This window comes from Vulpes vulpes, chromosome 7, assembly GCF_048418805.1.
Source record: "Vulpes vulpes isolate BD-2025 chromosome 7, VulVul3, whole genome shotgun sequence".
NCBI classification, from domain to species: domain Eukaryota; kingdom Metazoa; phylum Chordata; class Mammalia; order Carnivora; family Canidae; genus Vulpes; species Vulpes vulpes.
Genome location: NC_132786.1, coordinates 26,554,980 through 26,575,022, shown reverse-complemented (window position 1 = coordinate 26,575,022; position 20,043 = coordinate 26,554,980). Strand labels below are relative to the sequence as shown.

At 39.6% G+C, this 20,043-nt stretch overlaps 1 pseudogene; it reads right to left on the bottom strand.

Moving 5' to 3' along the window:
- Positions 1–16,556: 16,556 nt before the first annotated feature.
- Positions 16,557–17,834, bottom strand: LOC112916323 (keratin, type I cytoskeletal 18 pseudogene; annotated as a pseudogene).
- Between the last annotated feature and the right edge of the window lie 2,209 nt (positions 17,835–20,043).

Below are 20,043 nucleotides of genomic sequence, written 5' to 3'. Positions count from 1 at the left end.
AGATTACCCTCAGAAACTTTGAAATAAGTGATACAATATTACTGACTAGTCACCACACTGTGTATTCCATCTTCATGACTTCATTTTATAACTGGAAATTTGTACCCCTTGACCCCCTTCACCCATTTTACCTGGCCCCCAACTTGCCTCCCCTCTGCCAACCACCAATCTGTGAGTTTTGTTTTGTTTTGATAGATTCCACAATTAAGTGAAATAATATGGTATTTATCTATCTCTGACTTCTTTTGCTTAACATAATACCCTCAAAGTCCATCCATATTGCAAATGGCACGATTTCATTCCTTTTTGTGGCTGAGTAGTATTCCACTGTAGACGGACAGGTAGACAGATAAACAGACCCACCACAATTCCTTTATCCATTCATCCATTGGTAGACTCTTAGATTGTTCCCATATCTTGACTATTGTAAATAATGCTGCAATGAACATGGGGGTGCAAATATCTTTTTGAGCCAGTGTTTTCATTTTCTTTAGATAAATACCCAGAAGTGGAATTGCTGGATCATATGGTAGTTGATTTTTGATTTTTTGAGAAAGTTCTATATTGTTTTCCATAGTGATTTCACCAATTCACATTACCACTGAGAGCACACAAGGATTCCCTACCCTCGATGTCCTCAATACTTGTTATTTCTTGTCTTTTTGATAATGGCTATTCTGACAGGTGTCTGATAGTTGTGGTTTTAATTTGCATTTCTCTGATGATTAAAGAAGTTGAGCATCTCTTCATGTGCCTGTAGGTCCTTTGTATGTCTTCTTTGGAAAAATGTCTATTCAGATCCTCTGTCCATTTTTTGGTTGAATTGTTGTTATTGAGTTGTGTGAGTTCTTGACATATTTTGGATATTAACCTTTTATCAGGTATATGGTTTACAAATATCTTCTCCCATTCAGTAGGTTGCCCTTTAATTTTGTTGATAGTTTCTTTCACTGTGCCGAAGCTTTTTAATTTGATATAGTTTATTTTTGCTTTGTTACTGTTGCCTCTGGAGTCGGATCAAAAAAATATTGCCAAGATAATGTCAAAGAGCTTACTACTTGTTTTCTTCTAGGAGTTTTATGGTTTATGGTCTTTCATTCAGGTTTTTAATCTATTTTGAATTAATTTTTTTGTATGGTATAAGAAAGTGGTCAATTCTTTTGCACGTGGCTGTCCAGTTTTCCCAACACCATTTATTGAAGAGACTCTCCTTTCCCCCATTATATATTCTTGCCTCTTTTTTTTTTTAATTTTATTTATTTATGATAGTCATACAGAGAGAAAGAGAGAGAGGCAGAGACACAGGCAGAGGGAGAAGCAGGCTCCATGCCCGGGAGCCTGATGTGGGATTCGATCCCGGGTCTCCAGGATCGCGCCCTGGGCCAAAGGCAGGCGCCAAACCGCTGCGCCACCCAGGGATCCCTATTCTTGCCTCTTTTGTCACAAATTAATTAACCATATGCATATGGACTCTCTACTTCATTCATCTGTGTGTCTGTTTTTATGCCAATACCATATTGTCTTGATTACTACAGCTTTGTAATATAGTCTGAAATCCAGAAGGGTGATGTCTCCTGCTTTGTTCTTCTTTCTCATGATGCCTTGGCTATTCTGGATCTTTTGTGGTTCCATACAAATTTTAGGACTGTTTGTTCTATTTCTGTGAAAAATGACTTTGGAATTTTGTTAAAAATTGCACTGAATCTGTAGATCGTTTTGGATAATGTGGATATCTTGACACAAGGATTTTTTAAACACTATTGATACTTCCAGTTCATGAGCATGGCATATCATTTTTTTGTGTCTTCTTTAGTTTCTTTCATAAATGTCTTACAGTTTTTAGTGTACAGGGTTTTGACTTCTTTGGTTAAACTTATTTCTAGGTATTTTATTCTTTTGATACAATTGTAAATGAGATCGTTTTCTTAATTTCTCTGATAGTTCACTGTTAGTATATAAAAACACAACAGATTTTTGTACAAGCATATCTCACAGATATTGCAGGTTCAGTTCCAGACCACCACAATAAAGTAAATATCCTAATAAAGCAATCCAAATAATTTTTTTATTTTCCAGTGCATGCATATATAAAGTTCTGTTTATAACATACTGTACTCTATTTAAAGTCTGCAATAACATCACATCTAAAAAAACAAGGTAAATACCTTTTTTTAAAAAAAAAGATTTTATTTATTTATTCATGAGAGACACACAGAGAGGCAGAGACATAGGCAGAGGGAGAAGCAGGGTCCCTGTGAGGAGTCCAATGCAGGACTCCATCCCAGGGTCCTGGGATCATGACCTGAGCCAAAGGCAGATGCTTAACTGTTGAGCCACCCAGGCATCCCAAACAAGATATATACCTTAATTAAAAATGCTTTATTGCTAAAATATGCTAAATATCATTAGAACTTTCAGTGAATAGAAATCTTTTTGATGTTAGAGGGTCTTGCCTTGATGGTGATAGCTGCTGGATGAGGTTAGTAGTTGCTAAAAGTTGGGGTGGCTATGACAATTTAAAACAGGACAACAATGTAGTTTGCCACATAGGTCGATTCTTCCTTTCACTGGAACATTTAGAGGCTATTGTAGGGTTATTAACTGGTCTAATTTCAGTATTATTGTGTCTCTGGGAATAGTAAGGCAAAGGAAAGAGAGAGAAGCAGAATAGTCAGTTGATAAAGCAGTCAAAACACACACATTTATTGATTAAGTTTGCTGTTTTATATGGATGTGGTTCATAGTGCTCTCAAAAAATTGCAACAGTAACATCAAATATCACTAATCACAGATCACCATAACAAATATGATGAAAGTGATAAAGTTTGAAATATTGTAAGCATTGCCAAATTGTGACACAGATTGGAAGTGAGCAAATTCTGTTTAAAAAATGGTGCTGAGGGGATCCCTGGGTGGCTCAGCAGTTTAGCACCTGCCTTTGGCTCAGGGCGTGATCCTGGAGCCTTGGGATCGAGTCCCACGTTGGGCTCCCTGCATGGAGCCTGCTTCTCCCTCTGCCTGTGTCTCTGCCTCTCTCTCTCTCTGTCTATCATGAATAAATAAATAAAATCTTAAAAAAAAATGGTGCCGATAGACTTGGTTGAGGTAGGCTTGCGGCAGAACTTAAATTTGTGAAAAACACAATATCTGTTAAGTGCAATAAAACAAGGTATGCCTGTATGTTGACTTTTATACCCTGCAAATTTACTGAAATTTTTTTTATAGTTCTAGCAGTTTTTTTGTATACTCTTCAGGGTTTTTCTCTATATAAAATCATACCCACAAATAGTGACAGTTTTACTTTTTCATTGCCAATTTGGATATCTTTTATTTCTTTTTCCTGCCTAATTGTTCTGGCTATGACTTCCAATACTATGTTGAATATAACTGGTTAGTGTGGGCATTCTTGTCTTATTCCTGATCTCACAGAAAAGCTTTTCACTGGGGAATATGATGTTAACTGAAGGGTTTCCATACATGGCCTTTATTATGTTGAGGTACATTCTGTCTATACCCACTTTGCTGAGAATTTTTATGAGTATATGTTGAATTTTATCAAATCCTTTTTCTGCATCTATTGAGATGATTATATGATTTTTAATCTTCATTTCTTAATGCAGTCTATCATACTGATTGATATATAATGGTCTATTTTAAGTTGATAATGGTCTATTTTAAGTTGGTAAGTTTAAGTTTTAAAGTTGTTAAAACTTTAACAGATTTAAGTTAAATCTGTATGCATTCTAAAACTCTGCTTTTTTTCCTGGAGTTTTATCTTGTTCTTTCATTTAGAACATATTCCTCCGTCTCCTTGTTTTACTGACTCTCTGTTTGTTTCTATGTATTAAGAGAAACAGCTGATTCTTTCAGGCTTGAAGGAGTAGCCCTATGTAGGAGATGAACCATATCTTTAATCTTGCCCTAGCTCTTGATTGTCTCTCAAACCGTCTCTCTGTTTCAGAACCACTGAGCCTGGCAGCAGCCACAGGAGCAATGGGGAGTGGCAGGGCACCAGCCCATGGACAGGCAGGACACTTGCCCATCAGATCACACAGTGTGTTGGTGCCAGCTAGGTAGAAAGAAAATGTAAAGATGCTACCTGCCTTTTTTGGCACTAGAAGGTAGAAGAAGAGTGCCAAAAATAGCATCTGCTAGTACATTTGTCCCCAGAAATTTCCAACAGGCTTTTGATCCTTTGGCAGATGTTTTAATGAGCAAATTAATCTGCCTCACATATGATCTAGGTGCTTTTCAGTTTGCTGCTTTTGCACTGGGTCCTGGATCAAGAGTCTTTGTATGAGCCTTCTAAGAGCAGAATTTCCATTCCTTATAGCCCTGTGTTTCTCTTGGATGTAAGGTTTGTTAGTTTATGAAGCTAGCTGTTTTGGGAACTTATCTCTCAGGTTAGGTCCCCTGGGTTGGATGCTGGATGTGAGACACAAAACCTTTGCATCACAGAGAGAAGCTCTGTGTGTAGGAGATTGCTCCCAATTCCTCCTGGCGTGGGCCACATGTCGGGGGCGGGGGGTTTGGAGAGACTGTGTCTCTTTTCCTTACCCATCTGAATGTGGCCTTTTAATTTTTGATTGTGGAAGATCTGTTGAGCTAGTTTTCAGGGAGATTTTTAGAGGGAATTAATTGTATATGTAGCTATATACTTGTTTTGTCTTTGGGACGTAAGTTTAGGATTTTCCTAAGCTGCCATCTTGAAATGCCTCCTCCAAAAGCATAAATGTTATTGTTAGTTTTTCAACATGTTGGACAGCCCTCCTAAATTGGCTGAATAAAAGGGCTACCAGGAACAAAAGACCCAAATTATCTGGGTGTTTTTGTTTGTTTGTTTACGATTTTATTTATTTGACAGAGAGAGAAAAAGAGAGCACAAGCAGGGGAAGTGGCAGGCAGAGGGAGAGCGAGAAGCAGGCTCCCTACTGAGCAGAGAACACCACATGGGGCTTGATCCTAGGACCCTGGGATCATGACCTGAGCTGAAGGCAGACGTTTAATGGTCTCAAGTCATCTGTTTTTTAAAATAATATTTTCTAGTTAGACTTCAGGAGGTAACATATGCCACTAAAGAGATGACACTTAACAGAAATAATTTCTAGTCCTCTGTGTGTGTTGTAAATGATAATGGCACCATAAATCCTTACAGATTAACATGTACTGTTATATAGTAAACTGGTAGTGGTGAGACCAGGGCTGGGATTCAGGATGTCTAACATTCAGTCCAAGGCTCTTTCTCGTATGCCCTACTGTCTCTGGCAGTCTCATTTCCCTGCATGCATAGTAAAGCTGGAATTTTGTCTTCTTATATTTGTATCCCCAGAGTCTAACCCAGTACATGATATGGAGTAGGTCCTAAATACATGTTTGTTGAATAAATGAATGAATCTAAATTTGGGCTTGCCCAGGAAGAATCAGTACCTCTCTGAATAGTCAGGGTAAGCTCATTTTAGGCCTTGTAGCCTAAGAAATTATCAACATGTTTTATGGAATTATCTTAATCCCAGGAATGGTTCATTAAAGTTGAATCTTCTGAGATGAGATACTACTCTGTAGAAAAGGAGGGAATAATTTATGGGGATCATATTATTATCCTGTAACAGAATCATATATTTGTTTATTTTCCCTTGAATTTTTATGATTTTTCAAATACTCACTCATTACATGCAATGATATAAATCTTTTATCCCTAAGATGTGAATGGCACACATATGAGTAACTATTGTTTTTAAATACATAGCATTTCTAGAACTCTGGCCCAGAAGAATTATTATTATGATTGGTCTTGCAATTTTAGTAATATACCATTTGAAATTATTATTCAATAGTTTTATTGTCTTTGGTTGTCCAACTAGATTAAAAACTCCTTTGGATCAATTTATGCATTTTATTCATTTCATATCTCCCTCCTTCCTAATAAACAACTGAAAGCACAGCAAAGATGAATTTCTGAGCACACAAATCAAGGCAAAGAATGTAGCTCTCTCCTTTGAGAGAGCTCTTAGTGAGGTCGGAAAATGTTTTGGGAAAATATTTGTCTTTTCAAATTTTCATCTTGATCCAACTTAATAGGTATTGTAGCTAGAATGGAATTCTGTTTTATCAAACTCCTCACAGTTTTTCCTAAGAGTATATATTTTTTTATAATGAAACTTTTTGTTAGTAGGGCAAAATATGTAGACAGAATTAAGAGAGCTACTTTTAGGATATTTGAGTTAAGAAAAGAAGCCACATATGGCTCTCCTTCTCTTCCTATTTTTCCTTCTTTTCCTGCTCACTTAACATGTTTAAAATCTGTAGGTGTATACTTTCCATTGTTAAAGTGAAAGGGAAATGAATGATTGCTTCTGCTTATTTGTCAAATGTGTAGTAAATGCCTATTATTACTGGAGAGGGAGGTAATAAAAAGAAACAGTCACTGATGGCAATAAGCAAAAGGAGAAATGCTATAAATAAAAACAATTGTAATAACTTTAACAAAGGGGTAGAAAGTATAAAGACCTACAAAGGCTACAGAGACAAAGCTGAGATCATTCAGGAGAGAACAGATTACATCAACCTGGAAGGATCTCTACCTTGTATATGGAAAATTCTGATGGTCTTTGATGGGGCAGGCTGCCCCTAAATGCACCACTTTGGCATATTGATTTTTAAAAATTAAAGTTACTTAAGCAACAGCTACTGCAAAAAGGACACTTATCCTCCTTTGTACACCTGAAAGCAGAATATAAATCTTCCATGTGAAAGGTGCCCTCATTATATCAGGAGGTAAAGAGGGAATTTAGGGCTGAGAAGACTGGATAAACAAACCTTGTTGCTTCACTATTTACTACCTCAAGCTCAAATTCATCTATCTTGTCAATTCTTCACAAATTTATTGTTTCAAAAGGATACAAAGACTGCCGGCTTTGGTCACTTCTTTGAATATTATATTTTGATAAGCATATGAAACTAAATTTGTTTTTCCCCTGTTAATCTACCTTACATCAATTTAATTATCAGGCCATCCAAGAAACCTAGAAATGAAGAAGTTTTCTTCCTTTACATTATCATAAAATTTATCTTATATTTCCTCTCTCTTTTTATAGCTTATTGGTTAAGGAAGGGTGAGAATTCGTGGGGCAGTCCCAGAGGCATTTGGGGTTCTCAGGGAGGCTGAACACATAACAAAATTTTAAAGCTCTAGGATTTTCTCAACTAGAACTTTTTAGTTCTCTGGCTTGATCTTTCCAGCTTGTATCAGCAATCTTTTACTGTATAACAAACACCCCAAAACTGAGTGATTTTAAACAATAGCACTTTCATATTTCTCATGGGTTTGCGACTTGACTGGATGGTCATTCTGCTGATCTGCATGGGCTCACTCATGTGGGTTGGCTGAAACCTGACAGGCTGGGACAGCTGGGCCTCTCCCTGCACCTGGCCTCTCTCGTGCGGTCTTCACATAGCAGTAGTAGCATTTCAAGGGGACAAGTCCCAGTGTATTGGAGCACAGGTGCCCATGATCCTATTGGCTGAGGAAAGCCGCAGGGCCACAGCCAGAGTCAACCCAGGAGGTGCTACACAAAGGCATGAATGCTGGGAGATGCAACTCCCTGGGAACCACTGGTGAAACAATCTACCACACAGTCCAATACAGAATTCTCTAGAATATGAACAGCATGCCCAGGGAAGCTCAGAGTTGTATAGGAATTTATTCTACAGTGTCCTGGGTTGGTTTATTTCTGCAGATATCTGATATGGAGTGACTAGACAATTCATAAATTATAATAAACCATTGCAGTATTTCCTATAAGGACTTTTCTTCCTCCTTCCCTCCCTCAATTCCCCTCCCTCCCACCCTTCCTTCCTTCTTTCCTTCCTTCCCCACTTTCTCTCTTTCCTCCCTCCCTCTCCTCTTCCTTTTTTCCTTTCTCCCTGGAGGACAATTACTTACTCATGCTAAATTAGGGAGCATTAAACACATTCTTAATCTAATGATCTTTGCACAAACAACCTTTCTCCCCATCCATCTGCCGAGGATATGTGGTCTCCAGTTTCATTTCCTTTAAACTATACAATTGAGGACTTCTTGTCTAACATTTCATGTGATTTTCAATGCTTATAATTAATGTATTTGATATTTTGTTTACTTTTCAATGCCACGAATGACCCTTATTTACCTCCTAATTGATTTCTCATTAATTTTGTTTTTATGATGTGTAACATTTACTAGTAGAGCCAACAAAGAGGAATGGTCCCAAACCAAGATCCTTTAGCACTGAATCTTGTATTCCTCAAACTATATTTCCTCCTGTTTATTATTAGCATTGATTTACCTTATTTTAGCTGGTAATCTGACTATAAGGCTGTGGTCTGATGTATAACTTGGGTTGCTTTTCAGGAAAGAGATAATCTTTACATATCAAACCTCAACTTGTAACTAAGTGAATTCAAAGTACGTTTTAAGATAGATTTTAGTTTTCATTAAGCTTTAAGGTATAATTTAACAAACAGTAGAGTGCCAAATAGGAGCAGGATGTTGAGTACTTCTTTCTGTTGTGCCTTTTGTAGGAGTCAAAATTTCCCAGTATGCCAGGCCATTATATGGGGGATAAGTTCGGCCCCTCTAGAAGCCACATCAACACTCTCAGCTTGCACTACCTGGCTTAAAGCAGGAGGTAACTTGGGCATTAGAATAGCAGGTCCTTGAGCAACTCATATTCTTTGTCTTATATATAAGTGTCAGGTTAAACAAATGAACAAAACAAAACTTATTCATTACCAACCTCATGAGTGCTAATGTGAGTTCTGTGAAATCTCTATTATCCGTGGATTGCCCTGAACTTCATCATTTTATCATCGTCATTATTAGTCATATTGTTCTCCTTACTTTGTCATCAATGAGCACATTTTTTGTTCAGGCACATGTACATTTGAAGGAAATGAAGAAAAGAAGGGGAACATCAAAGAAAATGTCAGAGCCTTTCTTTTGGCTCAATGAAGCAATTTTAGGGAGTAGGGAGGAAAGGTTAGATAGATTCACCATATTCCTCTTTGGTCAGATTACCTTTGGCACATTTGTTTGATACTGAGATAACATCAATCACAACCCAGTGCCGTTTTTTTCCAGAGAATAATGAATATGTTAAGTGAAGGATAGTTAAAGGAATTGGGGATGGTTAGCCTGAATAAAAGAAGGCCTGGGGGTATGTGGAAACATCTTCAAATATCTGAGGGAGTCCTGTGTGGTTTCAAGTTATTTCTAGTAATAGAAATACTTAAGATGAAATAAGGACATTTGAAATATAAGATCAGCTATTGTTCAGCAGACATCTCATCTCTTCTGATAACCATTTACTAAATGAAGGACAACCAGAACTTACCACCATCTTCAACCTCAACTGGTCCATTTTCTTGTGTATTGATACACTAGGTTTCATAATCCTTAGTTCTGACTGTGACTCTTTTCTAAATATTTGCACCCACACTAAATATTTTCACCCACCACTGCTTTCCAGTTTATCACATTTCTTGTATTAAAGCTCATTCCATGATTTCAGAAAACCACAGGCCCCAAATGGCATCACTTAGATTAAGACCCCAAATCAGGGAAGCCTGGGTGGCTCAGTGGTTTAGCGCCAGCTTTGGCCCAGGGCATGATCCTGGAAACCCACAATCGAGTCCCGTGTCGGGCTCCCTGTATGGAGCCCACTTCTCCCTCTGCCTGTGTCTCTGCCTCTCTCTCTATGTCTCTCAATAAATAAATAAAATCTTAAAAAAAAAAAGACCCCAAATCAGTAAACCAAGACTTAATACCTAGCTTTACTGCAGTTTCAGCCCTGGGGAATACCTTAAGCAGTCAACATAAAATTTCCTGGTCAAAACTAGGAAATTTATTGATAGGCCCTTTCCATTCCCCTTAGGAGGGTAACTTTGCCTAAACAATCATTCGTTGCTAGCTTTCTTTCTTTCTTTCTTTCTTTCTTTCTTTCTTTCTTTCTCTTCCTTTTTTTTCTTTTCCTTCCTTCCTTTCTCTCTCTCTCTTTTTTGAGAGAAAGAGAGTGTGTGCATGCATGAGCCAGAGACAGGGGGAGGTGCAGAGAGAGAGGGAGAGAGAGAATCCTAAGCCATCTCCACACCCCGTGCAGAACCCTACATAGGGCTCAGTCTCATGACCCTGAGATCATGATCTGAACCAAAATTGACTTGGCTCAACCAACCGAGCTACTCAGGTGCCCCACTAATATGTCCCTTTTTTCTTTTTCTTTTTTAATGCACTCTCTCAGCCTTTAAAAACCTTTGCTTGTTTTGCTCAGTGGAGCTTCCCTCTACTTGCTAGACAGTATGCTCCTTGATTCACAAATCATTTAATAAAACCAATTAGATCTTCAAATTTACTTGGTTGCATTTTGTTTTTTTAACAGATTTGGTGGCAGTGTTGGGATCTGAAATGAACTTATGGCATTTGGGGACAATGAGAAACACAGGCAGGGACCCAAGAAGCCCTTTGAGTTCTTATAGTTTCCTAGGCTGTTGATAAGTTTCTCTAGTTTTGAGCTTTGCTCTTTTTGTTTGAGCTACTGACCTAACTGGCTTTCCAGTGCAGGGTTAATGTATTAGTTTAGACTAACAAAAGTCTAACAGAGCACCAGTTCTTTGCCCTTGGTTTAATCTGTGATTCCACATGGGAGTCCTTTCCCAATTTCCAGGCTACTATCCCTGTTTATTGGAGTTTGCTGGTTGAGTCCTTTCCCTGTTTCCCATTCCTAGTCTCCATTTACTGGTTTAGGCATTGCTGATGGTGTGCATAGCCTTTTCTTGGCCAGTTATTTCTTTTGTTACTGTTGGTATGTTAAGGTGCACAAGTTTGTTTGTCTTGTTTTATGTAAATAAAAGCTTAGCTGATAGGATGCTTAAAATCCAAAGAATTAAAAACATCAACTTCTAGCACACCTGCTTATCTGAAAGTCTAAAAACTATAGTGTTAAGAGCTGTGAATATCTAAAGAAATGGCAAAATTTTAGAATTGCAATGTCCATTGTAGGGAATACTTCAATTAGGTAAGATCATTCCAGAAGTGCACTTGACAGCAAGTTTCCCAAATTAAACAGAATGGGAAACAGGCAATTAAAACAGGCAATCAGAAGACTCCAAAAGGTTTTAAAATCCCAAAATAATTTCATTGGATGATTCATTGCAAAAGGCTAAAGAAAAAATAAAGATGTAAGAGGTATCTAAGACAAGACTTGTAAAACTGATATTAAGACAAAGAAATTAAAGGAACCTCTTTAAGGGAAAAAAAGTTAGTTTTTTTCTATGCTCCTTGTCCTGTTTCTGTTCTTGTTAGGACTTGCCTCCCCATCTTACACACACCTTGATGTATGTCCTTCTTGTAAAGATGAGGGGTTGATGATTTCTTTGGAGTCTTCTAGCTCAATGGATAACATCTAAGAAGTGACTATGTGAGGTTGTCATGTATGTTTTCCAAGACCAATGACTCACCAAAGCCCCTGGCTCCAGGGTATAAGCGACTTATGCAGGATACCTGAGCACTTGTTCTTGTCCAACCAATTCTGGATGCCTGAGACAACACGTACACAAGACCACCTTCCTCAATAAAAACCCCAGAGCCCAAGCAAAGGTGAGCCTCACGCTTCTTTTCCTTTCTGGGTCTTCCAGATGCTCTGTATCTGCTCTCTCCATGTCTTCAGTAAACTTTGCTCCTACCTCCTCCCAGTTTGTGTTTGATTTCCATCTTGTGCAAAGTCGAGGACCTCTTGGCTGGTCCTGTGGGAACCACTCTAGGTCCTTGGACCCAGCCTGCCTGCACCAGTGTCACTCCTACTGCTCCCTTCTATCCTCCTTTGAGGACTTATTCTGTTAATCTATCCTCTGTCGAAATTGTTTTTCCACTCTGAAATGATGCCACAACCAGAAACAAAAGTCCACCAAGTTAATAGACACTTACAGACACTCTCCTATCTATCTTCAAAGGAGGGCTCCCGAACAGTCCCTCCCAGAGTTCACAAGACTGAGGGATTTTCTAGTAAACACCAAAGAAACAAACAATCCAATCATGAAATGGGCAAAAGACATGAAGAGAAATCTCACAGAGGAAGACATGGACATGGCCAACAAGCACATGAGAAAATGCTCTGCATCACTTGCCATCAGGGAAATACAAATCAAAACCACAATGAGATACCACCTCACACCAGTGAGAATGGGGAAAATTAACAAGGCAGGAAACAACAAATGTTGGAGAGGATGCGGAGAAAAGGGAACCCTCTTACACTGTTGGTGGGAATGTGAACTGGTGCAGCCACTCTGGAAAACCGTGTGGAGGTTCCTCAAAGAGTTAAAAATAGACCTGCCCTACGACCCAGCAATTGCACTGTTGGGGATTTACCCCAAAGATTCAGATGCAATGAAACGTCGGGACACCTGCACCCCGATGTTTCTATCAGCAATGGCCACAATAGCCAAACTGTGGAAGGAGCCTCGGTGTCCATCGAAAGATGAATGGATAAAGAAGATGTGGTTTATGTATACAATGGAATATTACTCAGCAATTAGAAACGACAAATACCCACCATTTGTTTCGACGTGGATGGACCTGGAGGGTATTATGCTGAGTGAAATAAGTCAATCGGAGAAGGACAAACAGTGTATGTTCTCATTCATTTGGGGAATATGAATAATAGTGAAAGGGAATATAAAGGAAGGGAAAAGAAATGTTGGGAAATATCAGGAAGGGAGACAGAACATAAAGACTCCTAACTCTGGGAAATGAACTAGGGGTGGTGGAAGGGGAGGAGGGCGGGTGTTGGAGGGGAATGGGTGACGGGCACTGAGGTGGACACTTGACGGGATGAGCACTGGGTGTTTTTCTGTATGTTGGTAAATTGAACACCAATAAAAGTTAATTAAAAAAAAATAAAACATAGTGGAAATAAAAAAAAAAATCATTCACTGATTTTTGCAACATCATTCATCTAAACTAAAAGGAAACTGATAGCTACCAGAGCCTGCAAAGGGGATCCTATAAAAACTGGCAAAAGGTAAACATTCTTATTAGAATAATTTCTTTTAAATCCCTGTCTGTAATTCTTACTTGAGAGAGAAAAATAAAATCTTACCTTGTCATTTCCTTTCTAAATCCAAACCCACTCTTTATCGATCCTCCCTCTCCCAGGAATAACCATTTCCTTCTTGCTTGTTTCATTTTGCATAACTGGGTTTGGTTTTCTGCCTGTCAACAACTCAGGTTGTTGATTCTTTCTTTTGGTTACCTTGGGGAGTGACTCTGGATTTGTGAAAGGTAATATCCTTTGCACCCTCTTTGGGGGCCTATCTTATACCCAAGAGGAGTTATTCAACACTGCCAGAAATATTTAAAACTATGTAGCTAGAGGGAAAAGAGCATATTTAGGATAAGATATTTGGATAAGTAGATCAACCTATGAAGTCATTTAGGTTATAGCCTAATGCTTTGAAGAACTGAGAACAACTATCTTAAAAATCTTTGCAAAACAAAAGTTAGCTCTGGAGGCAATTCAAAGTTCACCCATTCCTGTTTATCTCAAAAAGCTTGTAATTTATTGGCCTCAGAAAACTAAAATCCTTCTTGAAAGAACTTAACATTCTTTCTCTGTCTCTTAAAGCCATATATATTATCATATCTTTGAATTGTAAACACAGTCTACACTGCACCTGAGACTTGAAGGGAAAAAGAGAGGAGAAAAGAAGCCTTATTAAAATACAAACTGCTAAACAGGCTCCTGTGCCCAAACTCTTGCATAGCCTCATGAGATTAAATCCAGGAACAAACACAAATCTCAAAAATCCTCTCCACAAAGACCCCAAGTAGCCAAAGAAATCTTGAGAATGATTAACAAACCTGAAGATATCATAATTCCACATTTCAAGATATTTTACAAAGCTGTAATATTGAAAACAGGATAGTCCTGGCACAAAAATAGACATATAGACCAATAAAACAGAATAGAGAGCCCAGAGACAAACCCACACTTATATGGTCAATTATATGTCATAGATGAATATCTATGACAAGAAGGCAAAAATATATAATGAAGAATACAGTCTTTTCAGCAGATGGTGCTGGGAAAACTGTTCAGCTACATGCAAAAGAATAAAACTAGACCACTTTTTTACGCCATAAAAAATATAAACTAAAAATTGATTACAAACCTAAATGTGAGACTTGAACCTGTAAAACTCTTAGAAAAAAACATAGGTAGTAATTTCTTTGACATTGGGCATAGGAACATTTTTTAGCTATGTCTCCTAAGATGAGGGAAATAAAAACAAAATTAAACTATTGGGGCTATGCCAGAATGAAAGGTTTTTGCATAGTGAAGGAAATCAACAGCAAAGTGACAAGGCAACCTACTGAATAGAAGTTATCTGCAAATGATATATCCATAATGGATTAATATCGAAAACATGTAAAGATAACACCAAAAAACCTAAATAATCCAATTAAAAAAAAAAAAGAAGCAGAGGACCTGAACAGAAATTCTTCCAAAGATGACATACAAATGACCAACAGACATCTGAAAGGATGGTCAACATCACTCATCAGGGAAATGCAAATGAAAACCATAATAAGCTATCACCTCACACCTATCAAAATGGCTAGAATCAAAATGACAAGAAATAACATGTGTTGGGGAGGATCATGCACTGTTGGTGGGAGAGCAAATTGGTGCAGCCACTGTGGAAACAGTGTGGAGGTTCCTCAAAAAATTAAAAAATAGGACAGCCCCAGTGGCTCAGTGGTTTAGCACGGCCTTCAGCCCAGGGCGTGAAACTGGAGACCCAAGCTTGAGTCCCATGCAGGCTCCCTGCATGGAGCCTGCTTCTCCCTCTGCCTGTGTCTCTGCCTCTCTCTCTCTCTCTCTCTCCCTCTCTGTGTCTCTCATGAATAAATAAATAAAATCTTTAAAAGAAATTAAAAATAGTTACCATATGATCCAGTATTCCACTATTAGTTATCAACCCAAAGAAAATGAAAACACTAATTCAAAAAGATATATGCGCTCCTATGTTTGTTGCATCATTATTTACAATAGCCAAGATATGGAAGTAACCCGTGTCCACTGTTAGATGAACAGATAAAGAAGATGTATACATGCATACTGTACACACACACACACACACACACACACACAGAGGAATATTAGCCATACAAAAACATGAGACTTTGCTGTTTGTGGCAACATGGATGGACCTAGAGGCCAAGCGAGGTTAAGTCAGACAAAGACAAATACCATATGATCTCACTCATATGTGGCAGTTAAGAAACAAAACAAACGTACAAACAAAAAAAAAATAGATAAACCCAGATCCATATACAGAGAACAAACTGGTGGTTGCCAGAGGGGAGGTGGGTAGAGGATGGGTGAAATAGGTGATGGGGATTAAGAATGCACTTATGGGGCAGCCTGGGTGGCTCAGCGGTTTAGCGCTGCCTTCAGCCCAGGGCCTGATCCAGGAGACCGGGGATTGAGTCCCACGTTGGGCTCCCTGCATGGAGCCTGCTTCTCCCTCTGCCTGTGTCTCTGCCTCTCTCTCCCTCTCTCTCTGTGTCTCTCATGAATAAATAAATAAAATCTTAAAGAAAAAAAGAATGCACTTATGATGAGCAATGAGTAAGATATAGAACTGGATCCTAATATTGTACACCTGCAACTACTATAACATTGTATGTTAATTATGCTTCAGTAAAAAATAAATAAAAGTGAAATAAAATATTTTTAAAATCTGGATAAGAACTTGGAGACCTCACCTCACTAGTCTCACTATTTAAATACACCTGAAATCCCAGACTGAGGCCATTATTGCAAGGAAGTTCCATTCATTTTTCTGTTCTCATGATACCCTCCCTCCTTTGAAAAACATAAAATATTTTCACTGATTTTTTTTTCAGTCAAAGAAACTGTGTAAAACATGTGCTCAATTTCAATTAATATGAAATAGCTAATTTTTGGAAAAAATTCCTCTTCACAAATATTAGTAACTATAAGATCTTTGCATTTATCTGTGTGTGTCCCTACATATCTTGTAAACATGAGATATTTTTCTACCTCTGGGTGGTATTGCTAAAATAATTTATAAAAGATCCCACCTGGTTTTAAACCAAGTGCTTGTAAGAACTGGGCATTCTACAACTCTCAAAAAGATAGAAACTCAATGTTTTTTCAAGTTCATCTTTCCTAGATCATCTAGGAAAATATTCGATATAAAAGCTAGTTTAAAGTTGTTGCTTTAGGGCCCATGGGTGGTTCAGTTGGTTTAGCATGTGCCTTTGGCTCAGGTCATGATCCCAGGGCCCTGGGATGGAGCCCCATGTCAGGCTCCTTGCTCAGTGGGGAATTTACTTCCCTCCCTCCCCTCTGCTCGTGCTCTTATACTCTCTTTCTCAAATAAATAAATAAAATCTTTTAAAAAATTAAGTTGTTGGTTTATTTTTTTATTTTTAAATTTTTTGGCCTCTGAACCTTTTATTGGCCTCCTGCCCCCCAAGGGAACCCTGCTTTGCTGCCTCAACGCCTCAGAATTTTGGTGTCTTTGGTCTTAGCACCTTGCCATCCACGATCTTGTGGGTGGTGGTCTTGTGGATGGTCTGTAAAGAGTTGCTGTTGTCCAGGGCATCAATAAGACTGAAGTCCTCCCAGTCTTCCAACAGGCGACGGTAGATGGCAATCTCAGCCTCAGCTTGACCTTGACATTCACAGGGTTGACATTCATCCTGGGCCTGGTGCTGCCCCTCTGCCCCGGTTTGGGACAGCTCTGACTCCAGGTGCAGCAGGACCCCGTTGAGCTGCTTCATCTGCATCGCATAGCGGGTCTCAACCTCCCTCAGGCTGTTCTCCAAGCTGGCCTTCAGGTTTCTCATGGAGTCCAGGTTGATCTCCAAGGACTGGGAAGTACGTCTCAGCTCTGAGAGGGTCATCTCAGCTTCTCCTATCTCAGCAGTCTGTGTGGTGACCACTGTGGTCCTCTCCTCGATCTACTGGGACCTGTACTTGTCCAGCTCCTCCCAGTTCTTCTGAGCCAGTTTGTCATACTGGGCCTGGATATCTGCCACTATCTTGCTGAGGTCCTGAGATTTGGGGGCATCCAACGCCACCATCAACCCAGAGTTGGCAATTTGGTTTTGTAGACCCTTTACTTCTTCCTCGTGGTTCTTCTTCATGAAGAGCAGCTCCTCCTTGAGAGCCTTGATCTCTGTCTCTAGCGGCAGCCAAGTAACATTGGTGTCATCAATGACCCATGGATGTCACTCTCCATAGACTGGCACATGGCCAGCTCCGTCTCATACTTGACTCGGAAGTCATCAGCAGCAAGAAAGACATTGTCAATCTGCAGAACAATGAGGGCATTGTCCATAGCACTTGCAAATATCTGAGCCCTCATGTCCTCCATGGTCTTGAAGTAATGTCCCCAGTCTCTGACCTGGGGTCCCTTCTTCTCCAGGTGTTCCCGGATTTTCATCACCAGTTTCTGATTATCAACCTCCAGGTTCCTCACCCTCTCTAGGTAGGAGGCCAGGCAGTCATTCAGGTCTCTCATGGTCTCCTCACCCTGGATACCCTCTATGCCCGCCAGACCCCCAGCCATCCTTGCAGCTGGGCCGCTGGACCCCCAGCCACCCGGGAAGCTGGTGGAGCAGGATAGGAGATCTGGGAGCCCGAGGCCCCTGCACCTGCATAGATGCTGGCCACGCTGCTGCTGATCGGCCAGACCCGGTGGCTGGGTGACTGCACAGAGCCCAGGGACCAGTAGTTGGAAGAGAAGGTGGAGCGGGTGGTGAAGCTCATGCTTTCGGAGAGTAAGAGGGTGACACGGGAGGCCAGGACTCAGGCTCGGGCCAGGAACTAAGTTGTTGGTTTAATTAAAATAGGCATATCTTTAGAGTTATCAGCAATAAAATTAAAACTTTTTTTTTCTGCCTGACTTTAGTTAAAGTCAAGTAAATGGAGGTTATTTGTTATAAAAATATTTTGAATAGCTTGGAAGAATGACTAAGTTTGATGTCACATGAAGTTTTTATATAGGTAATCTTAGCATTATTGTTAAGAACAAGTACATGGAATAGATGTAAATAATTTTTTTAAAAAATTAGGTATATTTTTAAATAGTCTCCCAAGAGCTGCCTGGGTGGCTCAGGGGGTTAAGCATCTGTCTCTTTTTTTTTTTTTTTTTTTATGATAGTCACAGAGAGAGAGAGAGAGAGGCAGAGACACAGGCGGAGGAAGAAGCAGGCTCCATGCACCGGGAGCCCGATGTGGGATTCGATCCCCGGTCTCCAGGATCGCGCCCTAGGCCAAAGGCAGGCGCCAAACCGCTGCGCCACCCAGGGATCCCAGCATCTGTCTCTTGATATAGGACGCACATCAGGCTCTGCACTGGGCGAAGAGCTTGCTTAAGATTCCCTCTCTCTCTCTCTTCCCCTCCTCCACTCTTTCTCTTTAATTAAAACATAATAATAATTGTAAAAAATAAATAGTCTCCTAAATCTTTCTGGTAACCTGAAGACTTAGTTTTGCTGAGTTAGGTTAAATGATGAATTAAGTTAAATTTATTTAAATCCAGATCATTTGCACTCTCAAAAAAATAAACCGAAGTGAGCACTAAATGACCTTTGAATATGTTAATGCTACACTGGAAAAATTTTAAAGGCAGATGTTTCTAAAAACTATGAAAGGTATTCATAACTTTGCAAATCTAAAGAATGCTAGGGCATTTGGATGGCTCAGTGGGTTAGCATCTGACTCTTGATTTCAGCTCAGGTCATGATCTCAGGCTTGTGAGAACAAGCTCTGCCGCACTGGCCTTGCACGGGGTGTGGAACTTGCTTAAGACTATTCTTCTCCCTCCCCCTCTGCCCCTTCCCACCCATCCTCCCTCTTCCTCCTTCTCTAAACAAACAGGGCAGCCCAGGGGTGGGGGGGGGGGCTCAGTGGTTTAGCACCACCCTCAGCCCAGGTCGTGATCCTGGAGACCCAGGATCAAGTCCCGCGTCAGGATCCTTGCATGGAGCCTGCTTCTCCCTCTGCCTATATCTCTGCCTCTCTCTCTGTGTCTCTCAGAATAAATAAATAAAATCTTTAAAAATAAAATAAACAAACAAAAACTGCTGATGTAACAGTTCACCATTGCTCACTACTTGGTTAAGGTTGCTAAGGGTTAAACATTCTACTTAATATATGTAATTAAAGCTACTGGAAATAATAAGGGAAAACATCTCCATGTGGCAGGAGAGTAGTGTTTTCTGTAACAGAAGGTTTAAAAAAATGGAGATACATTTTTTGTTGAGGAAAAAGAAAGTAATTTCGTCCTAAAGTAAGGCTGGCTGTTTAAAGAAAAAAAACCAGAATGTAAAAAAGAAAGTTGTAGAAGTTTTTTGAAAAGGGAATCTTGTTTTCTTTTGAGAGAGAGAGTGCACAGGGGTGCAGTGGGAAGGAGGAAGAGAGAGAATCTCAGGCAGGCTCCATGCCCAGTGTGAATCTTGACAAGGGCTGGATCTCACCACCCTGAGCTGAAGTCAAGGGTCGAATGCTTACTTGACTGAGCCACCCAGGTGCCCTGAAAAGGGAATCTTTGAAAGCACATTTTAATTTGTGGCCAAGTCAACCAAGTTGAAAATGAATTCATTTAAAAAGCAGTTTTAATATCAAAAGTAAGCTGGTGCAAAATTAGAATTTGGTTTTCTCTCAGTTAAAAGGACATTTTTTTTGGACTCTTAGTCTGCTTAAGTCTTTTTAACCTGGAACGTTCCAAAAGATTTGCTAAACAATTAGGCTTATTTGCAATAAACTTCTATCCCTTTGTTCTGCCTCGGTGAGTTCTCTCACTGCCCAGGCCACTGACCTCCACCCGATTAGGTTGCCCCACATTTGTTGGCCCCCTATCTAATCAGGGAACCCCACATTTGGTAGCCCCCAACATTTGATGGCCTTTATGGGGGAGCCTCTGCCAACCCAGGGGTCTTCCTGGATTCTCCAGGAATTTCTTGGGACTTGCCTT